The 27,891-nt window shown below is 40.0% G+C and overlaps 1 long non-coding RNA gene across 2 annotated transcripts; it reads left to right on the top strand.

The window, feature by feature from the left end:
* Positions 1-4,143: 4,143 nt before the first annotated feature.
* LOC134173666 (uncharacterized) lies at positions 4,144-27,033 on the top strand. 2 transcript variants are annotated; one of them, XR_009968346.1, is made up of 4 exons: positions 4,144-4,560; positions 6,905-7,001; positions 9,134-9,299; positions 26,097-27,033. It is a non-coding gene; the product is annotated as an uncharacterized LOC134173666 (long non-coding RNA). The 2 variants fall into 2 exon arrangements; XR_009968345.1 differs by lacking the exon at positions 26,097-27,033 and having other exon boundaries at positions 9,134-9,705.
* Positions 27,034-27,891: the final 858 nt, after the last annotated feature.

Below are 27,891 nucleotides of genomic sequence, written 5' to 3'. Positions count from 1 at the left end.
TCACCAGTGACTGTTTTAGCTGTGTCTGTGCCTAGCAGTGAATCCATGGATATTAGCAGGTCACAGAGGGGCTGTCCTCTGTGAATTTGGTGTGCCTTGGGAAATCTTCCCTGTCTGCTTGGAGACAGATTCAGTCTGCTAGCACAGGTAGTGAAGACAGTGTGCCCTTCTATTTTGTCCATTCCTTACAGGGGAGATGAAATGTATCCACCCAACAAGCTGTTTCTCCTCTTAACATGACAGCTTATTTATGAGTTATTAATGCTTGGTGTTATGGTGGAAACTCACTTTTTCTTTCACCCACACAAATCATGAAATAGTGCACTCGCATCAGAGGCCTAGGACTTGGTTAAATTAATGTGCTTACTACTTGCATAACAGGACTGGCATCCAGGCTGATGACAAGATGGTACTTGTACAAGATGGTAGAATTACCACAATGTCGGCAGAGATGCACGTCTGTGTTGCTTCCTGCAAGGCACATGGGGAATATTTCTCTATGGGAATATGTTCTGTGGTAGTCCAATATTTCCAAGGTAGTGCTGTGTTCGAGGTCCAGTACAAATAATCTGAAAGTAGTATGGATGTAGCTGGACTGGCTCAGGGGGAAAAAGAAATAATGTGCAGTTTGTGTTCCCCCATCTGGCAGCATTTCCCAGATCCTCAAGGGCAAAGACTTGAAATTTAATTCTATAATGGAGGCTTGTAGAGCAGGAATGTTACGTATGCTTCTTTTCTTCTGTCTATTGCATTGCTGTAGTGGTGCTCTACAGTGACAGTTTGCCAGCTCTCTATTTGCTATAGATGTTTTGTGCTTGTGACACCTTGATCCCTTTAATTAATAAATGCTTGTAACTCAGTCTCATGAATCTTCCTTATTTTAGCAGGCATCTGCATGCAGCCAAAATGATTTATTAAAGAAACTGAAAGGATGAACAGGGCCCATTTAAAAATTTGTAATGCAGGAATAGATAAATTGAGTGTAATGGGCTGTGCATGTTTAAGTGTGCAGAATCTTAGAAAAAAAGAAAACATTGCAAAATAAAGAAAATAACCCCAGAGCCCAGGGAAGAAGGAGTCTCAGAATGAGGTCCCTTCTTCAAGAGGAATGCTCTTGTACTGTGTAGGTGGGGAGAGTTGCTTGGTGGTAGATGACCATGTACACTGGCTGTGTAGAGACTTCGGCAGTGCCTGCAAGATGTGGAGGGGAAATGCATGAGGACTTGGGGCTTGCCATGGCTGAGCAGCGCATGCAGCTACCTCTTGTGCTTTGTTGGTCACAAAGATTGGCGGGTGGTCCTGACCATTCTCTTCAGGGAAGTGTTTGTCCTTTCTAATACACACTGTGAGGTGGGCACATGCTGATTAGAACTGTACAAGGGCAGTGGCTTAAATAAATGATATCAACATAAAGATGCCCACTTTCACAGGCTTAATTTGTAATAGGTTTGTACTTTCTCCTTTACATTTAGAAGGCACATAAAAAGCTTCACATAATTACTGCTTTGTGTGTAGGTTTGAAGATTTATATCTATTGCTCAAATGATAAACTACAAGGTCTTAACTTGAGCCATAGAGTTCTAGGATTTAATTCCCTGTGGGAAATCATGTGTTATTTACTATGTTTCTAAGAAAGCAATCGAAAAAAATTAAGCAAAAAGAAAAACAAAGGATTAGATAAAGATTCTTTGAGGTTTGTGAGAAGAGTTTTTTCCAGGTAATATACAGAATAAAGAGGTGGGGAGTCAACCCTTTACAGTACATGGATTATCTCTGTAGTGATATTGGCTTTTGCCATGCATTCAATAGTAACTTTCGGTATGGAAAAAACATCAAATAATCTGGGTTCACTTTTAATATTAGACGGAAGATGGTTGAATTTCTCTAAAATTTACCTACATGAGAATATAATAATGTATTATATAATTGACATAATATAGTTCAAACATTAATTTTCTTGCTTTAGACATTTGTGATGTGAAGAACATGTTTCAGTTGCCTAAATAGGCACTCTGGTGATAGGCTGAGGGTTGCCATGCCTGTCTTCCTCCTGCTGCTACCTGCAGACATCAGTCTCCTGAGGGGCTCCTGTAGGCCCCCCCCGCAGGAACAGTTTCTGCATCTTGTTTGCCAGGCTCTGCCAATGCTAGCTTAGAGTATAGGAAATAGCACTAAGTGCTGTATGTGTTGGCTACATCAAAGAAATAGGTGATTGGCTTTTAAGGGAGATGTGAAAAATCACAGTCATTGGCATTTTGAAATGATCAGCCTTTGAATAACACTTGAGATGAAGGCAGAAGTTCCAGATGATATAATTTTGGAGTATTTCAGCAAATAAATAGATGGGGGCATGAGCCATTATGTAAGGTTTTAAATAATATTTTGCATTTGTTTACTTGCTGGTTTATGTACAGTTCATCTCAAGTTTCCAGGGTGAACTTTTTTGTTTGACGTTCAGGATGCAAAACAGGGGTGATTGGAGGTTTTGCAATCAAAGCTGCGTTTCTGCCTTGTAATGGAGTTGTTTTCTTTGACCAGAAATATACCTGTAGTAAATTATTTCCACATATATGGCTGCAAAATATTAAATATTAAAAAGGTAAATAGTTTTCCTTTTCTCTGAGTATATTTAGAAACATTCATTATACAGATGAAAAATACACAGCCATTTAACTGGAACTGTTTGGGATTTGAAATATCAAAACCCCTGTAGTATTTTAATGTTCACTGTTCATTGCTTTACAGAGTAAATAAAAAAAGACCTTTGTTCTTATGCAAACATGAATAAAATAAAACCCTTCACACCAGCATGATGTTTGCTTGAACAAAAAAGCAATATTAGGCATTGGAATAATATTTTGCAGCAGTTACATGAAAAATAAACTTCATATAACAGATATTGCACAAAATGCAGAAGGAGATCCTTGGCCAGTAGAAAACATCACTCAATTTGGTTTACATCAGGTAATTTTTTTTGTGCATATACAGCTCAGGAGGAAAGATGGGAATAATCTGAGTGGTCAGAGAATCACTTTCTGTAGTGCTGCAGTCCAGAGGTATTTTTAGTGCTGCAAAATTGACCAGGTTCACCAGGAGCAAGTATAAGCATGTGTTTCCCATTCAGAGATTAACTCATGGGACTGTGCCATGGTTACAGGCTGGATGGATGAATGATTTGATCTTGTGTTTGTAGATCATTTCTTCTTGCTTCCTTCTCAGTAACAGGACGTTTGTGTAGAAGGGAAAATTGACTATTGAATATGGGCATTAGGAAAGAGTTTCACCTTCAGAAAAAACGGTTATTGATTTTTCTGGTAATTCATATGTAAATATATTTGCTATTCAAGGTCATTGTTTGCATGCTGTGAAACAATCAGCCTTTTTTCACCAACTTTTTATAAGACACTAAACCAGTCAAATATTTGTACTGCTTTGTTTGAAGATATAATGCCAGCTCTTCTTTAATTATATAACATGGAACACTCCATGTTCCCCTGCTTTAGTGGCCACTCTGTTGTTATATAAAAGGAAAGCATAGGTCATGTTTAAAGAACAATGTATGGAAAAATAGTCAGTGGTATTTTGACTGAGTGCTGCTTCAGCTTTGACAGCCAGATGGAAACAGATTTGATTTGTAATCACAGGACAAATGCTGTGGTTGAATGTTTATTGGCTGGAGCTGAAGGCTGAATGCTCTCCTCTCCTGGGAGGTGTGGCAGCTTTTACTCATGTCTCAGTGCTCACTGATGAAAGGATGGAAACGTACCACTGCCTTTTCGTATTTCAGTCTCTCAGTTTGTCTCTGTTGCTTCTAGAGTTACTTAATATGTTATTGCAATTCCCAAATATGTATAAAAGGAGATAACTGAATGATTAAATCATCGATGTGGGTGGGTGTGATATGACTAGGGTCTAAACCTCATGAAATTAGTGGAGCATCTCCTGTGAACTGTGATAGTCTCTGAATTGTACCTTTGGAGAACGGTGGGAGGAAAACCTTACTTGAGGAGACAGAGAAATCTTATTTTGCCACCAAGCTCTTCCCCTCCATAAGCACTCTTGGGGTCCCTCTGTGGAAGATTATGCTGAGGGATAAAAGCATACCATATATGCTTTGTGATGCTAGAGGTGGTTGATTTTTTGTGCTACAGATAGCCCTGCCCCACTCACACATAAGCTTCAAGTGAAGATGTTCTTTAAGCACATTAGTGATCCAAAGAACATTTTTGCCACTGTATGGTGGATTTAAACTAAATGAATGTTTATTTGTCATACTTAGTGTGTAGGAGGATGGGATTAAGCTGCATAATGAGCTAAGATGCAGCATTTCTGTTTTATTTTTTTAGCTGGTCCCAGTGTGTGACTGGAGATTTGAAAAATGTCTTTCTTGGTCAGTGAACTTCAAACACAGGTTAGGTTTTCAGTGAGAACTGACGCACTTTGGTGTGTTTGAAAAGTGTTTTTTTTCCTTTTTTTTTTTTTTTTTTTAGGTAACAAAGTTATATCAAGATATAAATGCTGCATTTCTTTCAACTCTCTTCTACCAACAGGGAACATAGGGTGAATTTTGTTCCCATTGGAACCAATCAGCAACCAATGCTAATTTTGAAATTGGCAAGAATTGGCATGCAGGTTGCAGGCAGAAACAAATGTGCATTAAAAAAAAAGTCTCCTGTACAGAACATAATTTTGTTCAAGTCTGTGAAATTTTAGTAATTACATTTTCATCATTTACAAATGAAAATATGCACATTTAGAGTTCAGTCTTGCTATGAGTTTTGCCAGTAGCAACTTGCCACTGGGTTTCTGGCACTGATAAAAGCCTACTTGAATGTTCAGTATGTATAAAACAAGGTAATTGAAATCATGTGTTTGAAATGGATCTTATGTAAAATATAACTGAAAGACACGTTTATGTTAATTTAAAGAATATTCACATTAAAATATTGCCTTGTAAAGCAATTTAGTTCAATTGTCTGAAGACAATTGTTAGCTAAATTAGTATAACTCCTGAGAAAACACAAGAATAATTGCATTAGTTCAGATTTATGCTTGTCTATCTGAGACCAAGATCTGTCTGAAGGCAGATAAAATGTTCCGCATTACTGTAACAGCAACATTGCAGAAATATTAAAGCGTAAGAGTGAATACCGTGTAATTCAGCAATTCAGAATGCAAGAGGGATGAAATAGGTTTGTTCTAGAAATCATAGTTCAGAATTTCCTGGGCTTTGTGCACAGGAATCATCAGCCATATATTTTCAGTAATGTATGCTGCTTCTACTTGTAATAAAGGGTATAGTCCTGTTCATCAGGTCTTATTCATGACTATTACAATCACAAAATGCTAAGTACATATAGGTCAGCATCTCAGTGTAACTCTTCCAGTAATGCATTTTGATTTACATTCTGTTTTAGTGTATTTTGTCTTGAATTGTAAGGGCTTGTAGGAAAGGTACCAGGGTCTGAAGGGTGTCTTTTTTTTTATCTTCTGAGCAGCTGCAGCCCACGCAGCTGCACTGTAAAACTGCGCAGTTGCCAGCAGACACAAAATGCCAATGTTACTAGGAAAGTGTCACTTGCTCCCGGGTGAGGGCTTTGCAGCTTTTGCAGCTAGACTCTGACGTCTTCATCAAAGCTACCTGGAGAAGGGTCAACACTGGCATGGTGTGACTGTGGTGTCTGCAACATGTTTCATCCACGTCATGCCATTTATGCATGTCTTGGGTTTTAGACAGGCCTCAAAACTTTTTATTCTCAGCTCACAGGACCGAACCTCAGACAGATGCAGGGGCAGCTAGACCTGAAAGCTGTGCAGTATTCCTTCCCTCTGTCTTACGAAACAGTTGCCATCCGAGATGAATCGTGTGAGACAGTGTTGTGGTTTAAACCCTGTCGGCAAGTCAGCCATGCATTCCACTCCCCCCACCCCACCCTTTCTTCCCCCTGCTCCTGAAGGGCTGGGGAAGAGAAATGAAAGAATGTAACTCCCACGGGTTGAGATAAGAACAGTCCAGTAACTAAGGTATAACGCAAATCACTGCTGCTACCACTAATAATAATAATGGTAAGGGAAATAACAAGGGAAGAGAATACAATACCACCCGCCGATACCCAGCCCAATCAAGCAGTGAACCAGCCCTTCTGGGTAACTCTCAGTTACACAGTGGGCATGGTGTGCTGTGGTATGGAATACCTCTTTGGCTAGTCTGGGTCAGGTGTCCTGGCTCTGCTTCCTCCTGGCTTCTTGTGACCCTCCTCCCTGGCAGAGCGTGAGACTCAGAAAGTCCTTGGTCAGAGTAAACATTACTGAGCAGCAGTTAAAACCATCGGTATTATCAGCACTGTTCCCAGGCCCAAAGTTAAAACACAACACTGCAACAGCTACTAAGGAGGAAAAAAAATGACTGCTACTGCTGACCCAGGAAAGACAGGCTTAAAATTTATTTTTTGCTCGTTTCAGTTTTGGTTTGAACCTTGTAACTATTGTCATGGCTAAAATGGGGCAAATGCCCCTTGCTGTCAGCTTCAGCTAAATATGACGTACAATGATATTGGCATAAAAATCATTACAATCTCTTTTATCTCTAGTATTCTAAAACCATTGTAAAATTCACAAACTGTCATTAAGCCTTTATTATAAGCATCTTAATGGTAGCCAAACTATCAAAACACATTTCTGGGGGGATGCCAATGGGTGAATTGTTACTGGTGGAGCTGGACTTGCAAAAGACCCTTGCAGGTGGAAGTTGCTGTGAGGCAGCCCCTAAGCAGTCAGGTGGAGGTGGACTTGCAAAGGACTCTTCCAGGTGGAAGTTGCTGTAAGGCAGCCCCTAAGCAATGCTGATCAAATAGTTGCTGAATGAAAAAAACTATACCTGATAGTCTGTCTGTCTTCAATTCAGAGCAAAGAATAAAACATTCTGGAAGCTGGAAAAACAGGGCAGTTAAAAGCACCACCAGTTCTGAATCCCTCTAGAAACTGTGCTTCATCTTCTGTCTGTAAGTGCTGTGTGCTAGCAGGAAGGGAGATGATTGGAAGTAATCTCGCATCTTACAGTTGCTGATATTTTTTTTACTGTTTTCTGTTAACTCAGAGACAATAATTATGAAAGTACTGTACAGACGTTTGAGGGGAGCTACAGTCTAAATAAGAATTGAAAAATAGAGAAATGCTTCTATGCATGTCTTGGTTCAGCAGTAGCAGTCATGTTTCTCCTTCTTGGTAGCTAGTGCAGTGCTGTGTTTTGACTTTTGGCCTGGGAACAGAGCTGATAACAATGATGTTTTGGTTTGGCCAAGGACTTTGTGAGCCTCATGCTCTGCTAGGGAGGAGGGGAAGCTGGGAGGAAGCAGAGACAGGACACCTGACCCAAACTAGCCAAAGGGGTATTCCATACCACAGCACGTCATGCCCAGGAGGTAACTGAGAGTTACCTGGAAGGGCTAAGACTGCGGGGCTGGAGGAGGTATCGGTAGGTGCTTGGTCTGGTGGGGTGGGGTGAGTTATCGGTTGGTTGGTGCTGAGGTGTTGTATTCTCTTCCCTTGTTATTCCCTTTATCGTTATTATTACTGGTGGTAGCAGTAGTGATCTGTGTTACACCTTAGTTACTAAACTGTTCTTATCTCAACCCGTGGCAGTTGCATTCTTTTCGATTCTCCTTTCCGTCCCTCTGGTAGTAGGGGAAGGGAAAGAAGGGGGGGAGTGAGTGAACGAGGTGCCTGACTGGGTTTAAACCATGACAATGTGATAAGTATGAAAAGAAAGGGGAAAATTGGCAGCCTTTGCAACTCATGTAAGACTGGAAACACAGTCTTGCAATATAAGGAGAACTGAGTATTTGATAAAAGGCTGTGAGATGGACTATGGGGGATCAAAAAGTTAACCCTCAGCAGACCAATGAGAGTCTACCAAGATATAGGTACTCAGCAATGAAGCTGATGGTGAGTAGTGGTTTGAATTTGTGAAAGTGGCACCAAATCCAAAATACCCCAGGAAGAGCCATTAGGTAGGATGGTAGGTAAAGCTCAAAAGTTGTCAAAACCTAGAAGATAATTCCAAAGGTAAATGGATTAAGAAAGGCCCCTGCTATTCTGCCAATATGATAATGGGTATTAGTGAAAATACAAAGACAACAGTTTGGACAGAAGAGATGATGGGAGCCCCATTAGCTTGGAGGAATTCTTCAGAGGAGCAAGAGACATTGGTGCAGCAGAAGATGAATAGACTATTCTGCCTGAAAGCTAATGCTTTTGCTTTAGTGCAGAGTACAAATCAAAGTGTTGTCAGAAAGAGGGATATTATCACTGTGAAAAAAGCTGGAAGCAGAAAAAAGTAAACAGATGAGATCCAAGGGTTTCAGCAATGAGCTTATCTCCACTTCATGGGTATTTCTACAGAAGACTTCATAACATAACATCAGAAAAGGTGCAATATTTAATTGTACCTGGATGGGGGAATGGGGAACCAACCCAAGATTTAATTAGAGAAGTGCCAAAGCCCTTGGTCTTATTCAAAATCCCATTCACTGGGGAAGCAGGGAGTGAATGCAAGGGTGGCACAGCTTGTGGCATGCTGCAATACACAGAGGTGCTCCCAGGAAAAGAGAAAACAGAGTCAGTGAGACTTCTGTAGGTTAACTGTTTCTGGTACACTGATGTTAGTCCAGCCCCATGATTTTGTACACAGAAATGAATAATGCACAGAAATAGATAATGCAACTATACTGGGTTTTGATCACATCCAGGCGTTAGACTGCCTTGCAGAGGGTGAACCAGAGGAAAAATGTATGTGTTTTGCAATATTACAAAGTTGTTTGCACTTCTCCCCTTAGTTGTAAGTGGTACTGCGCATGCATTTTTGGTAGAAAAAATACTTGAGCTTAACACTGGAAATTAAGCCTTTTTTAAAAATATATATTTTTGTAACTTGATAGTTATTAGGTCTTCATGTTTGAGATCAGTCTGTTGTGAGGTTTTTTTTTTGGTTTGTTTGTTGTTTTTTTTAATATCTCTAGTATTAGTTGTTTTGTTTTGTTTTTTTTGGGGGGGTGTGTGTCTGACAGACAAAAGATACACTAACTTCTCAGTCTTATTGCTAAAGAGATGAATTTTGATATCTTAATACCTACAGATCACAATGACTGCAACTTTTCCTTACCTACACCTTCCTCTTCAAGATCTATCTTAAAATGAAAAAAGGAGAATGAAGATAAACTTTATGAAATAAAGTCAATATGAGAACATCTTTAAAGAACTGAAAGGAGAATCAAGCTTCACAGTCTTCTGGCAGGTTAAAGGTCGGTTTTCCTCTGAAACAAATCACTAGCTAAAAGGGGAACAAGAGGGCTTTAAAATCTCAATGTATGCAAGAGCAGGAGAATTCTTTTGTATGGCCAATGTATTCACACATTTTCAACAAGAGAGTTTTGGATTGAATTTATCATGACATAAAGTCTTCCATTTTAAATTTCACATTTTAAAATTGGTAAGAAACTTAATGCAGAGTGTATGGTCTTCTATCATGTTAATGTTTTTTGTTAAAGTCCTGATAGGAAATTTTGAAAACTGAAATTACAAGTAACTACATAATAATCTGAAATTTGCTGACAGAACAGGAGGTAATACCAGAGCATCACACCTTTCAGGTATGCTCTGTGGCAATACCAGGACTGAAATTATTAATGTGTGAAAAAGTTTACATGTTCTGCCAGATGACTAAATACGGTTTGATGTTTGCAAACTGAGAATATAAGAGATGCTTAAATGCATTGTCATTTCCTTGACTCCACATTTTGGAGGATAAAACTGGAAGTGAGCCCAGGTGGATGTATCTTGCACTAATTCCAGCACCTTGGGTGTGTGGGTATATCTTGCCATGATATACACCCAGTGTGCACAGCTGGGGAGGAAGTGAGAGGAACATCAAAGAGCTGCCCATGGTCTGTGCAATGTGTGTTTGGGAGCAGAAGTGCTTAGGGAGTAGTGCAAGTGGTGGGATATTGCTGGGGAAAGGTTTGCTTTGTCTAGTATGCACTTCATGAATTTGACTCTACCAAGACCACATAACCCCACTTAGAGTTGCTTTACAAAGTCTTAGGCCACTAATGTGCTGCCAAGAGTCCGGAAGGAAAAGGGCTTATGCCAAAGCTACTCCTACCTCACTAACCTGGGCTTACTTGCATTCAGAAAGCTACATTTGGAGGTGATGTGCAAGCGTGAGAAAGTGAAGCAGGATTATAAAGTAGATTATAATTGGTAATTCAGATAAATTTTTTCAACTAAATGCTGAGGGCACCTGCAAGTGCATAATCAGAATGGGCCATTTGTAGTGATTTTTTTTTACAAAATTGCTTTGCGTAGTTACGTGTAAGTTAAAAGTATTTGATTTTCATTCCCTTCCTGATTTGCTTATTGCACTACAGCCTGTAGCATGTGTCTTGTTCTCTCTCAAGTGTTTTTATGGCCCTAATTACCATGTTGGAAGTCTAGAAGTGTTACTGTTTGGGGAGAAAGAAATGTCTCCAGGGGGAGTCTATCCCATTGTAAGTGGGCTGTGTAAGATAGTGTGAATCGCCCACGTTAATTGAGGTTTACCTCTCTCTTAGACTATAAAAAGAACTGGATGAGTAGCTTAGACTAGGACTTAATTATGTGATGGCTGTAGTTGGGTGGAATGAAGTCTGCAAAGGCAAACTAAGGTTGTTTGCTGTAGCCAAAATTGTTCTGCACCAGCAAGCTATAACAGAAGATGGTCACTTGATCAATGTGAAGAGAAAAAGGGCATGGGAAGTGCAGGGGTGGGAAGAGAAATGGTAATAGCAATGGTCACTTTACAGGCTTCCTGGTTTGCCTCTGCCATAGTACCAAGTCCAGCATTTTGCGGGGAGGCTGATGTGTCTTATCCTGTCTGTGAGCACTGACTGGGTTTACAACATGGTGATGTAAAACTGGTAGATGGGGAAAAAGACTTTTGGTCTGATGAACCAATTCAGAAACAGATTTAATCTCTCTGAGATTTACGTTGCTTTTTTCTTCTTTTTTTCCTGTGGTTAGGGTTTGTTTGGATTGCAGACTATTTGCCTTGCTGAGGCTTATAAAGTAAATCTCAAGAGTGCTGTTGCTGAGGGGTCAGTTCCCTGCAGACCTACCTAAACCAGATAAGAACCTCTGATATTTAAAGCACAGGCATAAGGAATGATGCATGCAGGAATCTGTACCCTGTGTCTGGTAGAGCTGTTGATCAAGAGATATAGTTACTTCTATTCAGATAATACTAGGATGATCTGGTTTGGGGCCACTTCCTCCATTGGGAAGCCATGAAAAGCTGTTACTGAAATACATGGGTAAATTATCCTTTCTCCTCTCTTTTAGGTTTATAAAATATTGCATGATAGATTAGGAAAACTCACTAAATTTTCAACAGATAAGGAAAAATTATGTGAATGACATACTTTACTTTTTGAGATAAGTCATCCAGTAATGAACTCTTAAATTCAGATGCCATAAACAACGATACATGAGAAAAGACAGCTTTGTATGCCTCCCCTCTGTGCATTACATTTGTAAAATTAATTTATTGTAATTTCCACCATATATTTTTCTTACAAACAACAAGAATGTAAGGAGCCAAAGGAGCAGCATCAATGAAAGTAAAATCAGGACACATATGTCCAAATAGAAATAAAACATGCAACAATGAGGAAAATATTTAAAAGATTAATTTTATCTTTTGCTGAATCTTTTAGGGCAATTTTTGTCTTTATCAAAGCAGTATTAATAAGCAAGTCTACAGGAGAGCCATGATTATAGGGGGCTTTCAAATGCGCTTCCCATCTGCATTGTGCTGTTTTATTCAGGGAACATATATCTGAGGGCCTTGCCTGCTAAGGGACAAGAAGAGGTGTTTCTGAAAGCACAAAACTTAGCTGAACACAGAACTGGCATGTAGCGACAAGATTAAATTACTACCTCTTGTGGCAAGAGTCCTTCCTCAGATGTCAGGACTGCAATTTAAGAATTATAAAAAAAAAATAATTCCCATCTCCTCCCTTTAATTTTTTACACACATTTGAAGGAGGGTGGTAGGGGGGAAGGAACCGCAATAATTAAATAGCAAAAGAGCCTTTCATTCCAACCCTGTCAGGAAGTGGGACTGCTAGAAATCTACTGCAGTTTTTGATATTAAAGGGAGTTAGGTACGTTTTTACCATAAGCATTTGGTGCTTTACTTTGAACTTTGAAAATTTAGCTGGCAGTATTGATGAAAGACATAGAACAGCATATGAAACCCCATAACCTTTAATAAAGACATGGATCTATACAATATGAATTACCACATCACAGAATCCTAAGGGTTGGAAGGGACCTCAAAAGATCATCTAGTCCAACCCTCCTGCAAGAGCAGGGTAACTTAGAGTACATCACACAGGAACTTGTCCAGGCGGGCCTTGAATATCTCCAACGTAGGAGACTCCACAACCCCCCTGAGCAACCTGTTCCAGTGATCTGTCACTCTCACAGTAAAGAAATTTTTCCTGATGTTCACATGGAACCTCCTATGCTCCAGTTTACATCCATTGCCCCTTGTCCTATCACTGGACATCACTGAAAAAAACCTAGCTCCATCATCCTGACACTCACCCTTTACATATTTGTAAACATTGATGAGGTCACCCCTCAGTCTCCTCTTCTCCAAGCTAGAGTCCCAGCTCCCTCAGCCTCTCCTCACATGCAGATCTTCAGGGACTCATTCTCTCATGTTTGTTTCCTATTTCAAATCAGTTCCTTACTTATATAAGGACAAGTCTTGGAGTTCATATAAGAACTTAGATAAAAAAATAACTGGTCAGTTTTTTCTTTAACAACTCCTGTGGCCTTTGGATGAGCTTCTTAATTGTTATTCCTTTTTTTTTTATTAGGACAGCTTGTACATGTACTTAACTAAGATGCACATTCCAAGTCAGTTTATCTGAGTAACTTCTGAATTAAACCTGATAAGACTGTTAGTAGTGTCGTTAATGTGATGCACAAATTTCAGTACATTCTTTGGTCTAAATTTTATGAACTGTTGAGAATGTTAGTAAAATGTTTGACAAATCTGATTTTAATTTTGGAGTTGCAATGAAATTTCAAATTTGGATGCATTTTGCATGGCTTAAAGTTTTGAAGTGATTATTTTAAAATCTCTAGAATAATTCATTAAATCAGCATCTGTATCTTTGCCAGATACATTCCCAATTTGAAATAAGTAGCTCAGACTGCAGAAGTCCAAATGGCAGCTGGCAATGTATTGCTCCTAAATAGTGTGTAACTTCTGAGTTTTTTTTATAATTGCAATAGATTCATGCTCGAAGGTATAGTTTGACTTTCTGCTAATCCTTCTGATTTATGCAGTATAATAGTCATTCAGTAACAAAAGTTAATCAATCAGAAATAGTAGTGACAGTAGAAAGAAAATGGTACATCAGATTTTTGGGGACTCTGCCTGAAAGACTCAGTGGAATCTTATCTAGTGCAAACACCTAAGACTATCAAGTACTATGATAACCTCAATAACTGTGTTCTAGTAAATCATCTTTAAAGATTTTGTAATGAACAGTAGGAATGGGCTGAAGTTCCTATCTTGGCAGCAAGCAGCAAAAGATGACCTGCCTTTCAGAAAGATGTTTGTGTCATCTGATAGTGATTTTTCTGTTCTTATTGGGGGGGAGAAGGAAGCAAGGGCAAGAAGCAGGTTTTTGAGTGAAGAGAAATGCAACCTCCTGTTCACCATGTACTTATTTTAGAATGAGTTTGTTAGGACAGACACTAAAGCTGAGTGTTGTAATCCTTGAACAAGAAGAGTATACACCTGTCTTAAGGGATCTGGCACTGCTATTCACAGTTGTCCTGCCCTGCCTTGGCTTTTATTCCAAGTTTTTCTGCTCCTGAATTTACAAATTCATCCCATTCAGTATCTGCTTTCTGAAGTCCCACTAGCTCACTGTTTAGACTCCAACCACAATCCCAGGAAAGCGCTAGGTGCTTCTAACAAATACTCAGCCCTTCCCCAGAAGACTGGCAGAGTGCTTCCGTGGTGCTGGAGGTCTCATGAAAAATACTCTGCCCAAAGGACTGAGGAGCTACAAAGAGCTTGGAGTTGAAAGCTATTAAAAGACAACAAAAAGCCAATCCACATATTAACTCTAAGCTTTCTCTCTCTCTCAGCATATGAACCAGGTAAAGAATTTGACAGTGGGATTGAGTGCACCCTCAGCAAGTTTGCCGATGACACCAAGGTGTGTGGTTTGGTTGATACACTGGAGGGAAGAAATGCCATCCAGAGGGACCTTGACAGACTTGTGAGGTGGGCTGATGCCAACCTCATGAAGTGTAACCATGCCAAGTGCAAGGTCCTACACCTGGGTCAGAGCAATCCCAGGCACAGCTACAGGTTGGGCAGAGAAGAGATACAGAGCAGCCCTGCAGAGAAGGACTTGGGGGTGTTGGTTGAAGAGGAAATGAACATGAGCAGGCTTACAGTGTGCGCTCACAGCCCACAGAGCCAACCCTGTCCTGGGCTGCATCAAAAGGAGCGTGACCAGCAGGTCGAAGGAGGTGATCCTGCCCCTCTACTCTGCTCTCGTGAGACCTCACCTGGAGTATTGTGTGCAGTTCTGTTGTCCTCAACATAAAAAGGACATGGAACTGTTGGAACAAGTCCAGAGGAGGGCCACGAGGATGATCAGGGGACTGGAGCACCTCCTGTATGAAGATAGGCTGAGAAAGTTGGGGCTGTTCAGCCTGGAGAAGAGAAGGCTGCGTGGAGACCTCATAGCAGCCTTCCAGTATCTGAAGGGGGCCTGTAAGGATGCTGGGGATAAACTCTTCATTAGGGACTGTGGTGATAGGACAAGGGGTAATGGGTTCAAACTTAAACAGGGGAAGTTTAGATTGGGTATAAGGAGGAAGTTCTCTACTGTAACGGTGGTGAGGCACTGGAGTGGATTGCCCAGGGAGGTTGTGAATGCTCCATCCCTGGGGGTGTTCAAAGCCAGGCTGGGCAAAGCCTTGGGTGGCATGGTTTAGTGTGAAGTGCCCTGCCCATGGTAGAGGGGTTGGAACTAGATGATCTTAAGGTCCTTTCCAACCCTAACTATTCTATGATTCTAATTAGTTAGTTGCAACTAGGAGCAAGCACTTTCATGTATTTGTAGCTTATTGATTATTTTTTCACTACTCCTGGTTCCTGAAAGATCGGATGGTAATAGTAAAGCAGGGCAATAGGCAATTTATACACGTTGAGGTGGCATAACAGTTTTCTGTAAGAAACAGGCTTGAAATTTTTTTTCAGAGAGAGATGAGGGGACCAGGCCATGTTTCTTATTGTTGTTGTATCTGGTATTTACAATTACTAGTATGCTAATACTAATTGGTAGTTGGTAGCTTGCGTTGTATAGTACCTTAAGAGCTTTGGGTGGAGGCCACATGCATGCTGCTGTCAAACACAGGGCAAAAAGCTGATTCTTACCCCTGGGTCCTGGATTCTGGACCAAGAAGCAAACAATTCAGTGGAGAAAATGATGAAAAACTCTCAGTACTGGTTACTGGGCTTCACATAGGGGCGAGCAGCAGAACCAGGAGAGGGATGGTATTCAGTGCTGATACTACTTTAAGATTATGGTGGATAGAACTATTTGGTTAACACAGGTCACAAAAGCCACCATGCTTATGCGTGTAAAGACTTCAAGCAGAGGAAAAGAGGCAAATAGCAGAAGGGCCTGTCTGTCTTGCAGGATGAGCTACAAGAGCAGCAAGAAAAGAGAGATGATTCACCTTCAGAAGTCTGTATGATCTCCCAAGCTGGTGTTAGTTCTGGTGAGTCTGATAAAATTCAAGGTCCCTCACTCCTTATCCTTAAGCTGCAGGAAGGAGGAAGAAATAGTATTCAGCTTTTCATCCTTCTTCCCTACTCATCTCTTCTGAGGAGGACTGTACATTGCTACCCAAGTTGCTGGCTTCTAAAAGGGCTGTATTTAAAAGGTTTGTTTATCTGCGCAGGGTCTCAAGAAGGGAATCCTAACTGCAGCTATGCTCTGGATATTTTTTCTGCCTTCTGTAGCTTCTTACATTTGTTTTTCGGCCAATGCAGATAATAATTAGTCCCTGCGGAAATGCCTTTTAAATGCAATTGCAAGTGTCCAGAAATTAGAAATAAAACTACAGTATAATGACATATATAAACCCAGTGCTGATGTTGAAATAGTTCTTGGCCTTCAGCAGAGGAAACTCACACATCTTGATAGTGATGACTTAGTAGCACATTTTAATGTATGAGTTCTAAATTTTTTAAGATTTTCCCAGCAGGTTTTGTATTAACAACATTTTGATTAACTATGGAGTGTCACTGGCAAGGGTGGAGAGGACTCACCTGACAAATAATAATTTAAGTAATGATTTAGGTGCTGTGCACCTGAATGTTATGGTTTAGAACATGAGATAATTAATTTAGACAGTTTTCATGTGGCTGAAAGGATCCAGATATCAGGCCACAGCTGTTCCCTGTTTGGAAAATAGCTTGTATTTTTCAAGAGGTGATAGAGTATCAATTTAAAAGGCATTTGCTTTCTGTTGTGTAGTCCTGGGCTTCTGTAAGCAAAGGCAGATCCATGAACAAAGATTGTCTTCCAGCAGTGTACCAAGAGCAGCACATGTCCCTGCTCCCAGGTGTGCAGCGACATGAAATGATTAGCTGTGATGAGTCTGTCTGCGAGAGCAATTTCTGTGCTCACAGCTGTTTTAGGAACACTGTCACCCCATACAAGGGTTCCCAGCATCCCGCAAGGATGCGCTTGCCTGAGTGATAAGCTCTGCTTCCAAACAAGCTGTGCCAAAACATCTCTGTCCTTGCCAGGGGCTGCTATTTGGTGCAAGATAGGAATTCAGGAGATGTCCATCAGCTTACCAGAGGATGTTGTTCATGTTTGGGTGGGGAAAGGGAAGCCCTGCATGAGTGAGATCAGAGTGAGAGATGAAGAAATGTCAATATTCTTTTTCTCTCCATCTGATTAGTATCCAATTTTGGAGGCTGTAGGTACTGCCCTAGCTAAAACAATGCCAATAAAACCAGTCCTGCTGGAACTTGAAGTGGGCTTGTGTATGAATTGGCCCCAAAAGACATTTCAACGAAAGCAAATTGTGACTATAAAGCAATAAAGACAGAATTGGCCAAATTATGACTGAGATGGGACTGGAGCTCATTACATTATTCAGAGTCCTTGGAGATACCTTAATTTTGCATTTCCTGATGTATGCGTGCATGAATAGAGCTTAGCTGTAAAGCGGCTTTACACTGTCCTATTCCTACTCCTGCATAATATTCTGTAATTTCATAAATGATGTTAAATTTAATGATTTAACAGGAAATATAATTACGGTTTCTACAGCAACCATGACTTTAAATATCTCGAATTATGTACATGTATAATCTCAAGCATAATGAAAGACTAATGCAGCTCATTGCATGTAAATTACATTTAAAATTAAAACTTTTAAGAGAAAACAGTTTTTGAACAATCAGGGTGGAAACATATGCACGAGAAACCCCTGTTTAGTGTCAGAATTTTTGCTGGTTCATGCTCAGATAGTTACAAATAAAACAAAGTTGTTTTATTTCAACTCCTAAGCCGATTCATTCCTTGGCTGAAAATAAGCATGTGCATACAGTTTGTGAGCAGTGTTGAATATCAGCACTAGACATAAGTTTATAAGTGTGCCTTCTGATGCAGAATTGTTGGGTTGCTACCAGGAAAAGTTGACACAACTTGTTATTTGAGAAGAGAGCGCTGCCAGCAAAATGATTGCTCTTTGTGTTGGTCCTCTAAGGTCTTGCTTTGGAGTTTGTTATATCTAACGATGTTGTCTCCTGTTTGACAAAAAACTGCATGAGAAACTTTTGCCTTTGAGAACAAGTACGTTTTTTTTTGTGAGGCCAATTCTAGCTCTTACAGAAATTTGCTGTAATGTACACTAACCAGGGAAAGGAAGGGAGTGTGAAAAAGGGTGACAACACTGCTACAAGCAGGGAAGCAGTTCAGAGTAAAAGAGTGCAACACTTGGGCTGATAAAACAGATGCTCCTAAAGTAGTCAGGAAAATTGCCAATGGGCTGGAAACACCAAAGTGCTGGGAACATGGGGCCTCCCTACCCACATAAACACCAAAAGGAGCAATCCTCCCTCCAGATAGCAGAAGCTGTGAATTTTCAATCTTTCTTTTGCTATAAAATGCTTTGAATCCATATTACAAGTGTGGGCCTGTGAAGAATTTCTTGTTCTCTTACAATCATAGTTCTGTTGTCTTAGGTACAGAAGGTAAGACCTATTTATTTATTTTTTTTTTTTAACTCAAATTTGAAGTGATTTCTTTCTTTTACTGGAGATTTTGTCTTTTGGATTTACATTAGTGTAACTGAGAGCAGAATTTGATTTGATGTCTCCACATGGGTAATTTTGTGCTTCATACCCCAGTAGAAGATTTGAGGGAATATAAAGAAGGTTTAAATGTGGCACCAAACATGCAAAGTTTTAATAAGGACTTAATAAGGATCAAGCCAAGTGCAAGGTCCTACACCTGGGTTGGGGCAATCCCAGGCACAGCTACATGTGGGGCAGAGAAGAGATTCAGAGCATCCCTGCGGAGAAGGACTTGGGGGTGTTTTTTGATGAGAAAATGAACGTGAGCAGGCTTACAGTGTGTGCTCACAGGCCAGAAAGCCAGCCCTGTCCTGGGCTGCATCAAAAGGAGTGTGACCAGCAGGTCGAAGGAGGTGATCCTGCCCCTCTACTCTGCTCTCGTGAGACCTCACCTGGAGTATTGTGTGCAGTTCTGGTGTCCTCAACATATAAAGGACATGGAGCTGTTAGAACAAGTCCAGAGGAGGGCCACGAGGATGATCCTGGGCCGGAGCACCTCTCTTATGAAGATAGGCTGAGAAAGTTGGGGCTGTTCAGGCTGGAGAAGAGAAGGCTGCATGGAGACCTCATAGCAGCTTTCCAGTACCTGAAGGGGGCCTATAAGGGTGCTGGGGATGGACTCTTCATTAGGGACTGTGGTGATAGGACAAGGGGTAATGGGTTCAAACTTAAATAAGGGAATTTTAGGTTGGATATAAGGAAGAAATTCTTTACTGTAAGGGTGGTGAGGCACTGGGATGGGCTGCTCAGGGAGGCTATGAGTGCTCCATCCCTTGGGGTGTTCAAGGCCATGTTGGACAGGGCCTTGGGTGGCATGGTTTAGTGTGAGGTGTCCCTGCCCATGGCAGGGGGTTGGAACTAGATGATCTTAAGGTCCTTTCCAACCCTAACTATTCTATGATTCTATGACTTACAGATCTTTGTAAATCGCTGTTAATCATTAATGTATGTTATTAATGAACAGAAAAAGTGTGATCCTTTTACTTAGATTTCCTGTGCTTTCATTTTGAGTCTAACAAACTAAGGATGCTATTTTCTTTCTGAGCTGTTCTAGCTGTAGGCAAGCATTTCAGTAAAAAGTATATTGGAGAGTTGGTGAACTTTTAAACCAAACAAAAATAAAACACACCATGAGTTAAAGGCAAGCTAACAAGATGCAGGCAGAGATCATGATTTTTGTCTAGCAGTAGGATTTAAAATATTCAGTATCTGCAGTCTCTTGCTCCTGTCATTCTCTGGCTAAACTGCAATAAGTTTTAACACTATTGAAAGAAACATACATTAATTTATCTTGACAAATCTTTTTCTTCTTTTCTCCTAACGTGTGCAAAGCTGCCAAGTTGCCATAAACAAGGCTTGTGGCAAATTATCTATCTTGGTGTGCAGAGAGACAGTGAATAAGTTAATTTTTTTCTCTTTACAGGATACTTTTGTTGAAAAATAGAATTTATGCTTAATACTTTCACCGTTGATTTCTCTCCTTAGGATTATATAGCCACCAGATGTCTCTAAAACCATATTCTCTCATAAACATTTTATAGTCTTTGAAGATGTTGAAAATCTGGGATTTATAGGACTATTACATCCATCTACCCAGGGATCAAAAACTATTACAATTACCCCAAGTGCAAAGTCAGAAAATTTATTTAGCTGAGCAGATAAGTTTGAAAATTTTCAAAAGTCCTCATTTAATCTGTATACAGTAAAATGTAATATATTAACCTCCTTTTGAGACATAAAATTAAAATCCCTGTAGGATACAATACTTTTATAAAAAATGTAAGTAAAGGAAGATTTATTAAGCGGGATAGCAACCCCATGAATCTGAATATGCCATACGGTATTTTATTTCTTTGTGTTTATTTGATGTTCATTCACTTTCATACAAATAGTCATTTTCAAATAAAGAAGTCCCTAAAGCTGTAAAATTTTGGATGAACTGGAGGAAACCATCAACCTTGTGTTCTGAAGGTTCCCTATTGCAAATATGTTGTCCTTTATCTTCCTTTGTTAAATTTTGAGGCTGGTAATTCAGGCAGATGAAATGGCAAGCAAGATGGGATCTTGTAAGTATTCAGAACAGGTAGACATAAACTGAAGTATACTGCTTGGTAAAAACCTGTACCAGCTGGTAGGAAAAAAACTGTCTTCTTGGAAAAGGTGAACTTGACCCTTACAAATTAAAAACAGCGAGAAAGAAGGGGAAAGTAAAGCTCAAGGGTCTCCAGTACAGGTTACTACTCATAGCTGGGAAGCGGAGGACACCTTTCTCAGAGATGGAATGCCTATACTTGGTACTTCCTTAGGGGAAAACTTGGCACTATCTTTGCACTTGCACTTTTGCCTTGCCCATGCTGGGAGCATCCACAACCGTGATCTAAGGTTAATTTACATGTGTACTTGAACAGTTGGCATAGCTGTTGGATTGGAAGATCCATACGAAACTATCTGGGGGAGAGCTACAGGCATAAGCCTTTGGGATGTGGCAGTGCTTGTGGTGCCTCTTGAATTTCCCTTGTGACTCTGTTGGTTTATTTCTAGCTGTCCTCAAAACCAGATGGCTGAGCTAATCTGGCTTTAACTGTCCTCAGAAAGGAAACTAAAGAGAATTTCAATCATGGCCACATGGAAAAACTGAATTGGCAGAGCTGCAGTGTGTTTTGATGTTTCAAAGCTTTTAGGAGCTTTTCCTCCTATACATCTGGAGCTGAAGCTACAAGTTCATTTAGTGTGGGCTACTAAACAGCTGCTAGGTGATAATAATTTTCAGTGCCGGCTTAAGCCCAAGTGGTTTCTGCTATTGTATAAAGTTTTATCTGCCTTGTATCTGTGTGAATGGTAGGTAACAGCTCTATAACTGAAAGGTAATTCCTGAAAGCAAGCTTTGTCAGAGAAAGCTCACTTGGAGGTAGTTTGAGCTCCCTAGAGGTAGAGCTGCACCTTTGCTGACAGCAAGCAAATGTTTTCCAAGTTCAAACTTTGTGGGTTTTTACAATCCAGTCTTACTAATTACGTTTACCATGTGAATGATACTGTCGACATTTACTTAGAGCCACATAAAAAGACGCATATCTTCCTGGACTCCCCAAAATTAGCATTTTTGCAGTTAAAAAGAGATAACCAAATCTTTATGTTTACAGCAGAAGGAATGAGACCTAAATTCATAAGGGTCTGAAGCTCTTGCCTACTACTATAATTCTCTTGCTTTGAGTATCTTCAGTGTCCCCATTGTATCCTGAGTTCCCTCCCATGTCTCCAGTTGACTTCTGCAGAAGAGGAGGAAAGTGTGATGTTTGCATTTGAGGAATGTGTGTTGTCCTGGGTTCAGCAGTAGCAGTCGTTTTTAATCCTTCTCAGCAGCTGGTGCAGTGCTGTGTTTTTGACTTTCAGCCTGGGAGCAGTGCTGATAACTCCGATGGTTTTAGTTGCTGCTCAGTAATGTTTACTCTGACCAAGGACTTTCTGAGTCTCATGCTCTGCCAGGGAGGAGGGGAAGCCGGGAGGAAGCAGAGCCAGGACACCTGACCCAAACTAGCCAAAGAGGTATTCCATACAACAGCATGTCATGCCCAGGATGTAAACTGGGGGCAGTTACTTGGAAGGGTTAGATCACTGCTCGGGTCAGGCTGGGTATCGGTCAGTGGGTGGTGAGCAGTTGTATTCTCTTGCCTTGTTATTTCCCTTATCATTATTATTATTGGTGGTAGCAGCAGTAGTGATTTTGTGTTATACCTTAGTTACTGGTCTGTTCTTATCTCAATTTGGGAGTTACATTCTTTCAGTTCTCTTCCCTTTCCCTCCAGGAGTGAGGTGGGGAAGAAGAGAGGGAATGAGTGAGCGGCTGCGTAGTTCTGAGTTACCTGCTGGCCTTACACCATGACATGTGGGCTGGATGACTAGAAACACACGTGTATCGCTTAGTAGTGGCATGTAATAACTGAACTTAGTCTGCAGCCTTTCCCTGTGTGGAGACTTCTCCACTTACTGAAAGGCTGCAGGCTAAAAGGCAAACTGAGAAGCATGCCATAATCCCACTAGCACTGTTCAGAAACTTGTAGGAACTTAAAAATGTTTGAGACTGTCATGTCCTATCAAATTTGTTTGTAATTGCCCAATATGCTCTTGGAGAAGACACAATTTTCGGTTGCATGGAGTAAAAGTTGATAAGAAGGCTGGTCTGTCTCATTCTGTGCCTCACTTCCTGCACCTTAGTTCAGTAGGAGTACTCTGTAATAAGCTTCAAAAAGCTATTTCCTTTCATGTTAGACTGAAAGCTATTTTTCTGGTGACCATGTTGCTTTGCTTGGCTAACTGTGAAACAGGACCTAATGCAAAAGGCTAGCTAAGTAAAATGTGTAGGCCCAGATTCATCTGTATGTCAAACACATATTTGTGACTTTAGGCCAGTTTAGAACTTATGAAATGATGAAGCACTTGCAAGATCCAGAGAAATTCTCATTAAATCTAGGAGTATAGAAAATTTTGCATGAAAACATTTTTTTTTTAATAGCGATAATATGCTCACATTTATTTTGCTAACCAATGTTTTTATACTAAGAGCTGATTTCAAATAAAGTGTTTATTACTTCAGACTCAATTTGCAACATTGGTAACGTAGCAACAGGCCTAGCACATGCAATTGAGGTTGTACATGGGGAATGAGGTTTGTTTCAACCAAATTCAACCCTCTGTAGTTTAGGATGCTGTTTTAATCCAGCTGTCCAGCCTCTCCCATCATCACATCCTATTCAAGGAAACGCAATAGCTGGGAAGAATTTTTTTTCTGGGAGCTTAAGATGTTTAGATGCTCTACATATATGCATATATGTAGAATATAGAATGTTGTCATTTATGCTGACTATGCCTGCAGAGCAGGGAAGAAAAATTAAGAATATCATCTGAGAATGTGCTTTACATATATATTATGAAATGTTCAAAAAAGTGAGCATGTGAGCCTTTCAAGACTGTTTTGTTTGATTAGGCTGTTTATTACCTTCTTTAGAAAACACAATAGATTAATTAGCACACTGAAGTGTATTTATGTGGTCACCTGCATGGTATCAGGTGGAATAGGGTTAAGAACTACATGTGTAAATTTTATGGCATCATTGGAATGATTTATCATATTCATCTTTTGCAGGAATCATTAATGAGTAAATGTAGTGTGTGAATCTAAGAAAAGGTTTTTAAAGAATGTGTGTGCTAATCAATTGTTTGTGACAGCTTGAAAAGCAGGTTATTGAAATCAATCATAATTAGCCACAGATAAAATCCTAATAAATCACTGATAATGCAGTAGTTCTCTTCAAACTGAAAAAATGGAATGACTAGAAATGGGTCGGAGTAGTGAGCTATAAAATGATTCAGGAAATGAAATGATGACAAGAGGAGCTGATAGTGGTACAAAGATACCAGTCTGGGAACATTTTAGTGAAGAAAATTCCCATTTCCTTGAGGAATGAAAAGAAATTAGGCCTGTGCTTAGTAACTGCATGAGTGCAGAAATTCTGGAGCCACATACGAACATAATTGTGCTAAACTAATTTTCCAACACGAAAATCTTGTAAATAAGTATCTCTACACTAATAGCATTCAAACTGTTTTCCCATCACAATGTAAAAGGCTCTTAATGACACTGTCATGGCATATTTATGCAATTCCCAAACAATTTCTTAATATATTCTTGTATTACTGTGAAACCACTGTGGGATCTCTGCAGGTTTGCACTGAACTAATATTGTCATTGTACACCCATGGACAACACAATGGTGCTGTAATGCTTTATTTATACATATAGTAAACTTGCAAGAGGGGAGTTAAATGATTTTCTTCTCTGTGAAAGTCACTAGATTTTAGTCTTTCACAGTTGCATAAGCTTGATTTTTTCAATGTGTCTGATGTCTTTCATTTCCATGGAAAGGGCTCAAACATGAAAACATGAACTTTTGCAAGATGTCGTCAGAGCTGTTGCATTTAGGCTTCTTGAGCCAGAGGCAGGCAAAGAGAAAAGATTTATTTTTCAGTATCTCCTACTTGCCAAACCTAATGTGGAGCATTAGAAAAAGCATATTTCTATGTTGTTTTTTTTTTTGTTTCAGGACATGCAATTTTCCATCAAATAACATTTTTGTTGCAGTGGTGATAAAGTGTAAATACTGTACCACTGCTCACACAAAGTGCAGCTCCTGAATAGTCCAATGTTTTGGTGAAACTTGCGTTCAAATGATTCTCTGGAGAATAGTTTTCAAGGCTTGTCCCAGACAGAGCTGTTGTGGTTAAACATATTATGGAGTTCTTCCTTCCATTTCATCAAGCTTTGGATGATAACACTTGTTGCAAAACTACTCCTTCCATATCTGTCACCATTGTGAAACCATATTAACAAATATGTCATTGAAATATAGTGAGCTAAACCAAGAGATTGTAGACCAAATAGAGAAAATGGTCACCATTTTTGCTGGAAGAATACAAGTGATACACAGGCCTCTTTGGGTACACGATTTACACAGTAGAAAGTAGTGTAATTCCAAAAATCTTTGTTTTGTTATGTTTATTCTAAAATTAAGCAATTTCACATTTGCTGCTCTGGAGATCCAGATTTTTTATTGTTATAATGTTTCTTTTTTCTTCTGCATTATGTTTTCTGGTCACTGAGTCAAATCTGTATAGCTTTTTGAAACTTAACTTTTACGGGACCTGTAATAATCTTGTTGCCATAATATTATCCTTTTACTTAGGCTTAAAGACCAGTTTATGATGGAAGGGAGTATCTGCAACAAGTAGGTCCCTGAATCTAATTTGCATGTAAATTAAACATTTCAGAATACAACTCTGATTTCTAAATGCACACAAAGTGTGCTGTTTTGATTCCTGGAAAATAAAAATGCATAACATTAATAAGAAGAATATGATTTATATACTGCCTTTTTTATCTCACCAATTTCTGTTCATTTGAATATTTTCTTTCTTTTTTTTTTTTTTTTTAAAGCTTCTGTGGCAACAGCTGATTATTTATACTGTAATGTGGATCAGGATGTGACAAAACCTTACTTATTTCCATTCACATTAATAAGGGACTCTCAGGTTAAATGCTGTCTGAAGCCTAACACTGCAGGAATTGTTAGTTATCTAGTGTTATTTTATTATAGTTGAATGGTGAAGATATGAGAACAAATGGAGGGGAGGAAATGAATATATGGATGTGTCCTTTGGCTTGTTTTGATTCTGCTCTATTGGATTATATTAAACACTATCTCATTCTTTCCTTGAAATGTACATTGCAAAAGACAAAATAAGGATAGAAGCTAAAAAAATTATAAGTCAGTCAACTAAGAAAACACATTGATTTAATGCAACAGGGGACAAAAAGAAAAGAACAAGGTTTCTTCTTCTAGCTTGTATTTTGAAAGCATGTACGGATCCTCTATTATCCTATAGGATTTGCTGAACCTGATAAATTTTGGTCTGAACCTTTGAACAGTTGCTTATATTTACTTTTGAATTATTGTTGAGTTTGTTACAGAGTCACTCAAATTGCTTGGATATTACAAATATTCAGGCTCACCAGCACAGTCCAGAAAAAGTTGGTGAAAAAGAAGTATATTTTATTTTTATTCTTTTTAATGAGAACTTTTTCTTTCAGGATGACAGACATTCCCTCTACTGGAGCTGTTTCCCCTCATGCTGCTAATGAAGATGTGATGCAGTGAGGTAACCACAGGACACTTGTGCCTTGAATGCAAACATCAGCCTATGCTATATGCAAGCTAGCAAATACCAGAAAGAATTAGGAAAAGAGAGGTTTTGGTGTGTGTGGAAAGAAGCTTTCAAATAGCATGTTTGCAGCAGCAGGGGCTCAGCCTTGCTTTGTTTCTGTAGCCCTTGAGAAGGCTGAGCACCCACTGATCCTACTGGTTGCCTTGGGAATTGAAGATGCTCAGTGTTTCCCAGATGAGAGGTGAGTTTGGTTTTCCCAGTAGGGTTGAGTCAGTGAACTCTGAGCTTCCCGTGCAGGAGAGAATAAACGCACACTCCTCTAGCTGTCCTATTCCCCTGTATTAATTACCCCTGTCATAGGGAAGTACCCTCCTGGCATACCTCCAGTTATGCTCTCCCAGTCGCCTCCTGTGGCAGCCAGGGAGAAATGCTGCTTGGAGCTTATTCATTGCTGGAATGCAGTTAGCGTGTAGTAAAACCTGGATTTTGCCAGTCAGTGATTTCTCTGCTCACAGGCATGGTTTTACTTGGACATAGAAGCATGCTGGCACTGGAGGAGTGAAGTTGCTGTGCATGTGCTAAGTGACCAATTTGTGTAACAAAGAAAAATAACGAAGTGCCTTTGGTGAAGGCCATTATAAGGAAATCTATATATGAATTGCTATCCTTTATTTTAAGACCATTTTGGACGCTGTCCAGGATAGCAGACAAATTTGACCAAGTTTGCTCAACTGCATAAATAAGGAAGGATTTTATACCCAAGAACAGATGAGCAGCAGAGGTTCGGTATGTGGTTTAAGCCCAGATCATTTGCTGCTGCCCTCCCCACAGTTCCCTCTCTGTCTGCCAAGTTTATCGACTTATTTCCCACTAGCTTTTGATGTGTCCAAAGGGCAGGTTTTGGACTGCTTGTGCAGCCTGTGTGGATTGATCCCACTGTGCAGTCCAACAAACTGGGCCATGTAGTGGGCTGCTGGCTTGCAGGGATAGTACATGGGATTTTGATTGATAAGTCATGAATTTTTTTAAGAACATGATTCACTTCAAAGCAGGATGCACCTGGGCAAGCAGTATGGTGCCAATGCAGTGCTGGGACCCCATGAGGGTCATTGAGTAGTTTCATAAACCAGTCATGGCTGCAGGTGCCAGATGTGAGCTTCTCAGTACAGAAGTGGGACTACTGTCATCCCAGGTGAAGCCATTCAGTATCTATTGGGTTTAAGGTTAGCCCTCGAATGCCAGGCAATATGCCATGTACTGTGAGTGATGAGTCCTACAGGCAGTGTTTCCTCCAGGTATAGAAACTGTGACACTGAGTTTCTGGATGTGTTGTTTTCTCTTCTATCCTTGTTTAAATTGTTTCTGTTGACCAGTGTTTAACCATTCTTCAGCCTGAGTACGTATCTATTTCTGGGTTTTGCGGCACAGAAGAAACATTTACCAAGGTTCCTAAGTGCTAGGCCACGTTTTCCTATTGATTATCACAGTTGAAACAGCTTCAAGGCCACTATGCCCAGTGTAAAACTGATCTGTAATAGAGCCTGGAACAGTCTGGGTCTGCCAGCTTCTAGATGGTAATTGCAACTTAATCAGTTTCAGCACAGCATCCGTCGAATGACTGCCCTGCTGGAACAGCTCAGGATCCTCTGACAGAGGTTTGCTCCACTGCTTCATGCAGAAAGGAGTTCAAATCACTGCAAAGTGCTGCAGTAGGGAAGATA

Source organism: Pezoporus occidentalis, unplaced genomic scaffold (assembly GCF_034315485.1).
Source record: "Pezoporus occidentalis ecotype Australia unplaced genomic scaffold, CSIRO_AGI_Poc_V1 ctg54, whole genome shotgun sequence".
Lineage (NCBI taxonomy): Eukaryota > Metazoa > Chordata > Aves > Psittaciformes > Psittacidae > Pezoporus > Pezoporus occidentalis.
Note: the sequence above shows the minus strand (reverse complement) of the source record. Positions and strands in the feature narration are given on the sequence as shown.